General features: G+C 33.0%; 1 protein-coding gene across 2 annotated transcripts in view; it reads right to left on the bottom strand.

Annotated features, from left to right (window-relative positions):
* Nucleotides 1-13,326, bottom strand: part of Sema2a (Semaphorin 2a) — a 1,678,677-nt gene that overhangs the window by 1,286,857 nt on the left and 378,494 nt on the right. Inside the window, exon 1 of one of the 2 annotated variants that reach the window (XM_076766930.1) lies at nucleotides 10,446-11,341. The exons of the other annotated variant lie outside the window; for it this stretch is intronic. The gene's annotated coding sequence lies outside the window, so the exon portion shown is untranslated. Of the gene's footprint in view, nucleotides 1-10,445; nucleotides 11,342-13,326 lie in introns of those variants that run through there. 2 annotated transcript variants of the gene reach the window in all.

The following is a 13,326-nucleotide window of genomic DNA, read 5'->3' as shown; positions in this document are numbered from 1 at the left end:
ATCGAAAAACATTCGAACGTGTTCTCGCACGTCGCCATTATCCTCCATTCGATGCAACGTCAATCGTTTTAATAACGTGGCCTTTAGAGCAGGGCCTTTCAACTGATAAATGCTTTCTAGCTTTAACCACACCTCGTGAGACGTATTGCAACCCTTTATTTGTTTTAATTCGGTTGGGCTTATTGCTAGAATTATGTCTGATTTCGCTTTTTTGTCGTTTTTGACAAGCAATGCTTCCATTTGCATTTTCCATGTATCAAAATTGTCTTTGTTCACACTCGAATAACGATCGATTCTAATTTTTCTATTTTCGACACTCGTTTCTTAATTCCTTTCGTCTGGGCCCATAACCTATTGGTTAGTAAACGCAGTTAAGGGAATATTAATTAAGTGCCCGATATAATACAGGCCACAAATATAAAACAGCTCGTCAGAGACACGACATGTAAGACATACAGTTGGATAAACAGTTGTTAGAAACAGTAACAAGAACAGATGAGGCTAATGCCTGTAGGAGTACGAGTAGGCACCGGAAAGACGCGTTCGCAAAATGTCCGTGCATCGTCGTGTGAAGACACCCAATTGCTCGCAGAAATAACTATGCGTTAGTTTATTTCAACGGTCAAATGATTTTACAAATATTTTGTTATTTGGATTTTAAATAAAATAACTTTTTACTTTATTTGTTATTTGATCAGATATTTAATCAAATATTTCTTTAAACACTTTCTAATACAAAAGTTTATTGAAGAATAAGTAGATAAAAATTGTGAAGAGGTTTGTTTTCATTTGGCACAATGAAAAAAGAAATGAATAAAAATATTTGAACATTTGCTAAAATGTGGATTTTTTTCTGATGAGCTGTTTAAAGCGGGAACTTTGGAAACTGTTGAGGAATGCAGTGTCGTCACCTACGGGACGGAACCAAGAATGAGACCTTTTCTACGCAACGGACCAGAACGTTCTCTGTACTAGAAGAAGTTACATGCTTTAATCCATTTCTGTAAAAGTTACACTATGTAATCCAAAAGTATTATTATTAAAGTAATAATAAGCTGAAGTGTATATTCGTGTTCATAACGGTTTGTACCCAAACCCTAACAGAAACAAATACAGTTAAATTATAAAAATTCCATTTTAAGTCTAACTATAGTTTATTTAAGTACAATTAATTAAATTTCAATTCATTCAATAATTCTTTTGTTAAATTGTTTGTTACTTTATTTGAGTAAAGAAATATAAGAATTATTTGAAAATAATTTATTTAAATTGAGCACAGAATAAAGTTACTTATCAATATTATTTGTGAAATAAAAATAATAAAGTATGAATTAATCTAATTATTTCAAACGATTATTTGTCATCTTATTTTAAATAAAATGTATCTATACCTGGCTGTAATTACGTAAAAGCTACTAAAAATTATAAAAAGTGGATAAAACTAGTTATATTAAGCTGCGTCTCCACTGCGTCGGTATTTGTATAGTATAAGTGCATAAAAATTTTAAACCTCATCAAAATACACATTTCATGCCCTATTGATTTTTGTAATAAAGATAATACTTTTTGAGAAAAATGATAGGTAATTATTCACTTATACGGAGCCACCCTCGACTGCAATGTCCTTTACATATGTTATTTATTTTTTAATTTTCGTGCGGTAATTTCACTTTATTTTGTGTTTTTTTTTTATTGCTATTGGAATAGGCAGGGTTATGGGACGTATGATTTAATTGAAACAACAATAATTAATGGTAGAATTTTTTATATTTTTTATTTAATACGTTAAGGTATATCTTAGAGTTCTGTACCGTTCTCTAAGAGATCTGTTACTGGACTGTGACTTCACCCGCAGAAGAAAGGCGAGAGTGAAGCGCAGTTCGCCCTAGCGACGAACTCTTATCTTCGTATAATAAACACCATGAGTTCGTAGAACCCATGGCCAAAACTAAAAGGAAACTCCAGACATATACAATCGTTACTGGAGATGATTTTTGTGACATAGTAAGACGGTTAGGAAATCCAACAATTGTAAAATATGTTTTAGTATTCACAATATTGTTCTATCCATTTTGTTTTCGTTTTTTAGAACAAACAGGTTTATTTTTTAATTGATATGAGTATATTGTTTTATTTCTTCTATAACGAACAGTCGTTTAATTTAATGTTTAAGTTTAGGTTTAGGTTTGGATTAGGTCTGTATTATTCCTTTTAAGGATGAAGCTTCCCACAGAGGGTGGATTTCGTTACGCGTGGAAAGTTAAAAATCCAATGATACAGAAAACATGTTAGCGAGGGAGGAACTTTGCTATATCCCTTTCTAGTATTAACTAATGAAATTAACAATAAAACTTGATTTGTATTAGATGAGTTATATGAAGTTTTGAACATTTAATATCATTTTTCCCAAAAACTATTGATTTTATGACAAAAATCAATAAGACATAAAATATGTAGTTTGATGAGGTCTACAACTTTTATTTGAAGTATTTTTCAAAATTCCCATTATTTACGGAAGTAAATAAAAAAATTATGAGTTTTATGGTTTTATAGATTTCCGCTATGAAAATAAAATTTGCATCAATTTTCACTATCATACTCGTAATCAGCACGTCAAAATACGTAAGAATCCAGAATATAACAAAAATCGGAAGTATGTCCTTTTCGGAAGTTTATCCTAATTTTTTATTGAATAAAAAGATTTTTATAATGAGAAAAATCAGCACCGTTTACAAAAGAGATTTTGCGTTTCACTATTGATGGAATGAGAAAGGAATGGCTTTACCACGTATCCGTGCATAGCAGTGGCACGACCGTGCCGACTTGTGCCGAATGGCAAATGCCGAGCCATGCCGACGCAGTGGGGATGCAGCTTTAGGGTTCACAAGTAGAAATAACGAGTCAGCCACGCCAACCAAGTCGTAGTCATTCGCACGCGGTAATTATTCGTAATAGGGGGCGGCATCTCGCAGATTTCGATAGTTTTCAAATATGCTATAGAACTCAACATTTCGAACAAGTTTTTCTTATACCGATAACCCCTTCTCGGCTTTAGCTTCCGAGATATTTGTAAAATTCTGTCGGCACTACTACGTTCAATTTCGCTTATACAGTGAGTCATGAAAGTATTCGAATGCTCCGAATAAAAAGTTTGAAACTTGAAAAATACGAGTCATATTATGAATTACGCAATATGTACTTTTATTTCTATAATAACATACAGGGTGTTTGGCCACCCCTGGGAAAAATTTTAATGGGAGATTTTAGAGGCCAAAACAAGACGAAAATCAAGAATATCAATTTGTTGATGGAGGCTTCGTTAAAAAGTTATTAATGTTTAAAGTTCTGCTCGTTCTGAATTTTTTCTCGAAAATACGCAGGATTTCGGGGATATGTCTATTCACCAAAAATGATTGTAATTGACCCCCACAACCGAAAATAATTTTTCCAGGAAGATTTGAAATTTTTTTTTCCGTCGAAAAATTTCACACCTTCTTGAATTTTTTTCTAGAAAGTGGGTAGGATTTCGGGGATATGTCTATTCACCAAAAATGATTGTACTTGACCTCCGCAACTGAAAATAATTTTTCCAGAACGATTTGAAATTTTTTAATTTAATTGTTAATAACTTTTTAATGAAGCCTCACTCAAGAAATTGATATTCTTGATTTTCGTCCTATTTTGGCCTCTAGAAACTCCCATTAAAATTTTTCCCACGGGTGGCCGATCACCCTGTATAAGAATCATGATTACATATATTAAATCAAGTGTCTTTGATAATATCAACACTAGTTATGAAACATTTCTTGGTAACGTCGACTAAATGAACGTCACAAAAGTATTCGAACGACTAAATTCAAAATAGAGATTTTAAATAAATGTAGCGTTTTAATATTTTGTCGGCCACCACGAGCACTTATCACAGCTTGTAAACGTCGTTGCATGCCATCAACTAAATTTTCAATAATATCTTCTTTTATATTATTTCAAATTTTCAAAATTGTGGTTTTTAATGGTTCTTTTGAGTTAATATTATATTTACTAAGTTGTCTGTCAATATCTGCCCATGAGTGTTCTATGGAATTAATGTCCGGACTTTGAGGGGGTGTTTCTAAAATGTGGGGAACGTTATATATGATTGGAAACTAAAACCGAGTGGGGGATATTTGTATAAGAAAAACTTGTTTAAAATGTCGAGTTGTATAACATATTTGAAAATCATCGAAATCGATTACGTGTTCCCTATTTCGAATATGTATCCATCTTAAATTTAGTTTTGCTGGAAAGCTTGTTTATTTTTTAGTTGTATGCTGAATTGTGGCTTGTCCTATACACATTGAGCCAGTAAACGTCAAAAAGATAAAACTAGTACTCTGTCCAAGAAAATATAACATAAAATAATGTCAAGTATATAGACATTAAAGGAATCGATATAATAAATGACTGGTCCCACCATAAAGGCACATACGCGATTTCATATGTCCTATGATATGATACATGCTGGCGCAAGTACCAAGGTCCAAACGGTAGCCAACGACGAGTACCTTCTTTTCTTTCTTCGTTTTGTATTTCACTCTCAGTCCAGCGTATGAAAAGCTTCGATGCATGCCGCCGGGACGAGGCCATTTAATACATAGGTACATATATCAAACAATAAGCGAAGTAGATACACTAAAATCTCATATTCACCCTGAAGCATCTCCATCTTTTGCGCCGCCAGAAAGGATATCATTTCAATAGATATTACCGTCGACGTTTGCTGAACACAGAGATAATCTCGTTCACGAATAACGTCTATCATTGTAAAATCAAATACAACATATTGCATACTGTATAGTGTATATTGTCGTTTTCATAACATCACCGATAATTTTACAATACTGTGATAATAACTAAAGTGTTTAGTTAATTAAATTTATGAGTGATCTAGTAAACTTTCAAGTAATTAGAAGTTTGCTTACGCGATCTAAAACTACACTTTTTTAGATTTATATAATTTAGAATGATTACGTGTAAACATCGATAAGAATAGTTAAAGTAATATTTGTCTGTTATTTCTAATTACATATCCGAATAAATATGAATTTACTTATTTATGTTTATGATTTGATGGTATGGTGTTATACCGAATGATCCAAAAAAATCATAAAGGGTTTCGTAACTAAGTTGGTTTTGTAACTAAGCATTACTTGCCCATTAATATTATTAATAAGAAAAAAAAAAAAATTCAAAGCTTAAAAATTAAAAAATTTTTACCGATAAAAAATCTCAAAATTAAAATTTCCTTCAAAGGTTTTTCTATATTTCACAAATGGAACTATACGTAGAATTAAAACTAAATCTTCTTTTTCCGTAAGCGATTTAGATTCCAAGAACAAAGGCATCGAGAAGAATGAAAAAAAAAGAAATAGTACACGACGCGAAAGTAAACCGACCGAGACTAATTTCAGAAAAAGCGAGATGCAAAAGTGTCTCCGTAGGCGCAATGCGACATTCTTGGGCAAACATGACGATTGTAGGCAAAAAGCTTTCGGATGATTTTAAATGTAGGTTAGTTTCAAGTTTATGACAGAAATAAAACATAGACCTAGATTCTTCAACTATTACAGGATCGCGGGTTTAAATAAGTCTCGTGCTATTAGTACTATACAAATTAAATATCACATACAAATATTGGCGTAAACTAATTTGAAATTTGAAAGATGTAAACCCACGTCATTTTGAAAAAAAGAAACTATATTTTGTGACGACAGTAAATATAACATTTTTAGCAATGATGAAAAGAAAAGATTATGAAGAAGATCAGGAATTGCTTTTAACAAGGAGAATTTGAGAGTTAGTGTGAAATGTGGTGATGGGTTAGTAATGGTATGGGGTTGTACGAGTGCAAAGGGGACGAGCAATTTACAAATAATTGACGGTATTGCGAATAAATTTGTTTATCTAAATATACTTAAAGATAACCTAAAAGCTAGTGCCGAGAAATTTGGAATTTTGGATGATTACAACTTCTATCAAGATAATGATCCCATGTAATAGCAACACCTTTCCAGTTTTCAGATCTCAATCCAATTGAGTACCTTTGGGAAGAATTGAACCGAAATATGAACAGTAAATCGTATTCAAACTGGAAAAAATTAAAAAAACATTTTAAAATCTGAATGGGAGAACATAAGCAATACCTCCAACTTAGTGCAATCAATGCAACGACGATTACAAGCTGTAATTTAAGCGAAAGGTAATCCCACGTATTAATGGTCTTTAAAGTCGTATTATTATTAAGTGTAGGAAGACTTTTGTGGAAAAGATTCATTTTTATTTGCTCCCATACAGTTTTGAAGATTAAGAAATATACTTTAACTGCGTGTAAACACATTCCGAAAATCGTTATGTAAATATTAATAAAATTGAATTGAACTTTTGTACTTTTATATTTTAACTGTTCCTCCATTTTTTGCCACTCTTTCTGTAAAGCATTTTTTAAATCATTTTTATTTGAAATTTTATATTTTTCCAAGTGGTGTTTCAATTATTGCCATGTATGTTCCTGTGCAATGATTTTTCTGTAATCCTAATATTATGGTTTTCAATTAACAAAGATTTGAAGTGTAGGAGGAGGGCAAGGGTTGATTGGACGCTCTCAGAATTACGCAGATTTTTACTTATTTACAGTACTTAATATCTTCATATAAAAAGTAAAATGAGCGAAAAAAATTTATTTGTAAGCTTGTGAAATCACTTGTGAAATAGCTCTAGATTTTCAGGGTAAATATGACTGCCTGGTTTATTTAAATCAAGAAATAAGTCAACGAAACCGAAAAACAATGGTTTTTTATGAAACACGTAACAGGAATCCATTTTTTTTTGTCGGAAACTACTTCAAAAATTACTATACATTAAAAAAACATAAGTAACTATAAAAATATACCAATATATCATCATAAGAAATATTTTATAAACAAATTTGTTAATAAAAATTGGAGTTCGTATAGTTTATCCGCATCGAAAACATTCAAACAAGAACAAATTAAATTAGAAATAACTCAGAATAAACTGGGAAAATAATTATAGTGCAAAAGGTTACGAAGTGTTTAATATTTAATTCTAATATAGTTCGTCCTTTAATTATTTTAGAGGGTGTTTTTAAAAGGTACTTTTTATATACTGTTTCAAAGTAATTAAGCGTATGCGAAACATTGAGGGTAGTAAGGGCGAATTTAACAAAACATGGTTAAAGAAACGTTAGTTTGAAAAATTTTCCATAAGGGCAAATTTAACAAAAGTTCCTTGTCTCATTTTACGTTTACGTATTAGTAACTGTTTTTATTTTTGTAGAATTCGCCTTTATAGACAATGTTTAAAACATGTTTTCTAATCATATCTTTGTTGAATTCGCCCTTACTACTCTTACAACCTTGTATATTATTGTATAATTTCGAGAAATAATCAGTATTTGTTGTAGCATATTTTTGAATTATATAGCAACTATAAAATTATGAACATTTTAGTCGTTAATATCTTAATTCTCTACATAAACGATAAAGCTACTAGAGGATTCTCTAATAATCTTCAGGAGTATATTTACGACTCTATGTCGATGTTAATTGGATATTGTATTTCACAGGGTACGCTTAATATAAGCGTATACATTTACAGTATAGATTTAATACAAGTACTATAAAGCCTTCATTGCCCGAATTACTAAGAAACATGACTCTTCGGAAAAGGATATCTTTGAATAATAAAACTCGCATTTCTGACAATTATTATTTTGTTTTAGACAAAAGAAAACGAAACGGAAATTAAAAGATAATATAAGAAAACGACTTACTTAAACATTTCGCATTTTATGTCTTCCAGGCAAATTTGATTGCACAAAATTACAGTTTCTAACATACCTCGCCATTTAAGTTCACGTGTTATGATTAAAGGGGAGTTCGGAAGAAAACTTTGAATGTAGGAAAACATGGATAAGTTAAATATATTTCATGAATATTGTAATATTATATATTAGATTGTTGTATATGAAATGGTTGATTTCATAAATTTATAACATATCTCACAATTTGATAATTGAAAAGTGTTGTCACATACCATTTAGAACATATTACAATTGTCTCTCTAAGTACGCGGTTTTTTACGATTTTTATAGTCGCTGATACAAATGACGATTTTTTATAACTTCTTTTACGACATAGATCTTTCAATGATATATGCATTGAAATTACAATAAAATGTGGAAGAAGAATTTACACCATACAAAAATATTTTGAAAGAAATGCCAAAAAGATATGTAAATTTGAAATTATCATATATTTTAACAAAATATAATATACATATGTTTAAATATATATCGTGCTTTTTTGAAATGTAGAGGAGTTACGTGGTAAGTCTGCGTTTAGAATTTCCGCGTACTTCGAGGGACAATTGTATACGAAGTGTTCCGCCAAGGTGATACATTTTTTCAATTTTTCTGTCTGATTATTCCAGATAAAGAAGGTCACGAACATTCTGGGTTTGTCTCCATTTTTTATCGACATAAGCGTTCAGTCATGATGTCAAGTGAAACGGTATGTGCTGAGCTATTGATGCAGACATAGCCTGCCTATAATGTTATGTCTATTGCTACGTTTGGACTACTTTACTTTTATTCTCTAGTACAATGGATCGATTTTATCTGGTATACAGGGTGTTCGGCCACCCTTAGGAAAAATTTTAATGGGGGATTCTAGAGGCCAAAATAAAACGAAAATCAAGAATACCAATTTGTTGATGGAGGCTTCGTTAAAAAGTTATTAACGTTTAAAGCTCCGCCAGTACTGAATTTTTTTCTTAAAAATGAGCAAGATTTCGGGGGTATGCCTATTCACCAAAAATGATTGTAATTGACCTCCGCAACCGAAAATAATTTTTCCAAAACGATTTGAAACTTTTTTTTTCCGTCGAAAAATTTCACACCTTCTCGAATTTTTTTCTCGAAAGTGCGTACGATTTCGGGGGTATGTCTATTCACCAAAAATGATTGTAATTGATCCCCGCAACCGAAAATAATTTTTCGAGAACGATTTAAAATTTTTTAATTTAATTGTTAATAACTTTTTAATGGAGCCTCCATCAACAAATTGGTATTCTTGATTTTCGTCTTATTTTGGCCTCTAGAATCCCCCTACTGATTCGTACATTCATTATTGGAAATTATAGTTTGATCTTCTAGACACGTGTTATTGCATGTTAAACTTTTTACAAAGAACAAATTAAATCGTTATTAGCTTATTTATGATATAGCGTAAAAGGTATGATTTAAGGAACAGGTTCCCTAAATTGTACTTGCTGGTTACTAAAATCATATCACCATAAAATCAACAATTTTGAGAATGAAAATAATGAAGAAAAATACAATTAAAGTGTGAAATTATTTTATTAATATATATTTTATTAATAAGTAAATAGAATGAAACATATAGCGTATTATAATAATGCTTGAATAACATTTATTTATATTAATATTCACAAGGGATATTGATTAAAAGTAGAAAAAAGCAGTATATATTAAAAGTAATGAAATGTACTTATAATCATTTTATCATAAATCAAAGATGAGATAATAATATTTATGCAGTTTTTATACTCCTCGAGAACTTTTACGAACCCATAATGCATATTTTATGCACTGGATTATGTTTTCTATATGTGTCGCATAAACCTATGCGATAAACTAAATGCGCGGTGGTGACCGTACTACGTAGTACGATTTTAGAAACCTCGTGGTGGTACGATTTAGAAATAACGATAACTTTTCGAAAAATATTGACTTAATCTTTGAAATAATTGTACTGTAATATGTACATACTATAGTAAATATAAATTATTCCACGATAAATCTATTTCTACAAAAAAATTCTTATAAGCTATAATAAACTAGTACTGTAAAAAACAGTTGTCTCTCGAAGTACGTTGAAGTTCGAGACATCGATGTCCACGTAATTCTGAGATCAACCAACCCTCTCACCCCCTCCACTTTAAATATCTGTTAATCGGAAACTTTAATGCAAAGGTTACAGAAAAAACAAACTTACACTATATATAGCATGATATACATTTAAATATATGTATATTTATTATATTTTATGAAAATATATGGTAATTTTAATTTGACACATTTCTTTTTGCATTTCTTTCAAAACACTTTTGTATGTCATTCCTTTATCCATATTTTGTTTTAATTGTAGCGAATGTATCATTAAAAGATCTATGTTATAAAAAAAGTTGTAAAAATTCATCGTTTGTAGCGACGGAAAGAAGGCGAACTATAAAAGTCGCAAAAAACCACGTATTTCGAGGAACAACTGTAATATCAATCTTTGCTGATTTTGTAAATGTTTACTAAACATAATAAACGTGCATGGCCCAAACTGGGTTTTACACTAGTTTCGAAATTTTCATACCTTGAGGTTGTGATACTGCATCGCGGTTCAGCTCCTAGCGGCGTCACTCAATTATGCAACGTTTGTGAACCACTGACGGCGGTATGATTAATTAATTATGTAACCTAATCGAGGCAGTGTGTTTACGCGCCAAACACCGGCCGACTCGTTTGTGTTCACGGCATCTACGTATCTCGTACGCTGTCTAACGACGCTTTTTCGATGTTTCGATACCACTCCACTGACACAATGTCGGGTGTTACGTTGCATCAAGAAACGCTGCACACTCGAAACTCCCGCCACGCTCACGCGGTGTTCTACCAGCTGTCACGTAAACAACACACTTGCACTCGGTGACACATTCACGAAAAATCAACGTAACCTCGTGGAAACGTTGAGCAAACACATTCTACGCGTTTTGTCGAAAACCCAAACAAGATCCTTTCGACCGGCGGTGAAGATTCGAAGGCTGTCAGTGTCACGAATCACTGGTGATCCTCGTCGAAAACGTCACTTTCCCATTGGTATGGTGCTTCCCAAATCGCGGCTTCATGCTACATTCACGACAGAATCTGATTCTCTGCCTGCACCACAGGTAATGGTAAATCTCAAATTGCCGTTACGTGGTACCGTAGAAACGACAATTTCGAAACACCTTGCACTAACTCGATCTCGGCACGGGCCCAATCAGAGGTATGCACTCGATGTACAGTAAACCCAAAGATAACAACTTCGCGAGAACTCTCGTGCCGACACTTCGAAACGCGACGTACATGTGACAGTCACGAATGTGGAACACTCGTCGGAACGCACCGCAACCACACACGCGGTCTCGCGCGCTGTTATCAGCCCTTCGATTAATTTCTCGAACGATACGCGACAATACGGTGGCGAGAGCTTGCCAGTTACGAGACCGACTGTCGAACGACGAGAAAGGAACTATGGAGAGAAAAGGCGCGTAAACCCTCCGCTCGCGAAACGGTCCGGTGACTGAGTCGAGCCGTGGACGAGGGACGAGCGACGAGGGAAGCAGGCGAGTCTGTAGAAGGGTGGGGATAACTGGAAAGGGTGACTGAAGATACACCCATGCTTCGCGCATGCCCACCACCTTTGTGTTCCTTTCCCACTTCGTCTGTCAGCCCTTGCTCTCGTTTGCTATCGCGCGGTCGTTTCCTCGCGTTGCCTCGCTTGCTCGCTCGCTTTTCGCCGTTACGCCTAGCTCGTCATTTCTCTCCCTTTATCTTTTTCCGTAGACGTACGGGGTTCCTTAGGTTTTGTACGTGCCTTTATTACTGCCCATTATTTCTCCGAAATGCTGTTAACCGTAACGCTACAAAATGATAAATTAATTTGTTCACGTAGCGGCCGAGGCGGGAAAGTGTATCACGGCAATGGGGGCCGTGCCCACGTTTCCATAGACGGGGAAAGTTACAGGGTGCGGAGAAGATGCGGTTCTGCGAGGTTCGGTATTGACAGCCAAGACTGAAATATTTAACTTTGTTCCTACGGACCAGCTAATCCCTTCTCTGCTTTTTTTTATGGACTATTCATTTCTTTTCTTAATGAGAAATTCTGATTTGGAGGCTAACAAAAATCGGCTTTTTCTATTTCATGTATCCTTTAAGGATGCAGAACGTGCCAGCAAACGGAATTTTTTCAATTTAAAAAAATGAGATATATTATGAACCCTTAAATAGAACGCTTCAAGGAGTGAAAACGAGGTCTACTTACAGTGCATAAACATAAGCAGTCTTTACATATAGTTACGGATATTATGATGACAAGGTTTATGATGTGCACGATTGGAGTTCGAAATTCTCCGTGTACAATATTTACATCTATTGACAGATTAAATTACATATTTTAGACGAGAAAGTGTTCTATTTTTACCCATTTCCGTTATACATCCATGTCCATATTAATTCCTGTTATTAATACAATTCTTTCTATTTTTCGATACTTAATACATATATGAACTTTTTTGTACTAACACTCCTCTATATGATCGTTAGGTAAATTGAATAAAGTCATATCTGATGTCTTTAGACTTCATCACTGTCTTCATTAATAACAGATGCCACTTGCTCTTCGTTGAATATTTTACTTAATATTTCTGCAAACCTTATAATTGTCGACAAGTATCGAGCATGTGACGAATAATAAATAATAGTTGCAATATGTGAACAACACTCGATGGTGTCATTACCATTAACACTTTCACAGGAATAGCATTTCACTCCGTAATAGTCAATCGAGTTTGGTATATAATCTATGTAACATCCATGCATTTTACTATTACTATGGTGTGATTTTACTTGGAATTTAATGATGATATTATTTTCTTTTGAGGAATGTATGTAAATATTGTTGTCTTGGACCATTATTTCTGCTAAATACGAAACTGCTTGCGATAACTGATGCGATCCGATAAATAGAATTTTTTAGTCTCTCTCTGTCATCTGTGGAAAATCGAGAAAATCCGTCGCAGATATCCATGTTAAATGGTACTTTTTGTCTGTTACAGTTTTTTGTCACGACTTCTATTGTCAATGTATTTTCCGTTTGTTGACTTGACATTCTGTTTACTATTTCATCACGGAGTCCAACGTTTAAATTTAAGCGTTTTCCAAATGAATTGTTAAAAAAACATGCTATTCCTCAATATAATCCGACTATTTTTATAACGCGGTATTTTTTAATAGTTGCTGTCGTAATTATGTATTAATGTTACGCAGCTAGAGAAACGATGGAATAGAAACTGCTCCATAATTGTTTTTGTGTATATTTTAGGTGAAAATATTTTTTAAATATTTTAAATAGATTTTCATTGTTATATAGTTGACAATTGAAAAAATATATAATTAATAAAATAAAAAAAAGATATAGTTTAAACGGGTCGCGA

Source organism: Colletes latitarsis, chromosome 6 (genome assembly GCF_051014445.1).
Source record: "Colletes latitarsis isolate SP2378_abdomen chromosome 6, iyColLati1, whole genome shotgun sequence".
Lineage (NCBI taxonomy): Eukaryota > Metazoa > Arthropoda > Insecta > Hymenoptera > Colletidae > Colletes > Colletes latitarsis.
This window is presented reverse-complemented; position numbering and strand designations above follow the sequence as displayed.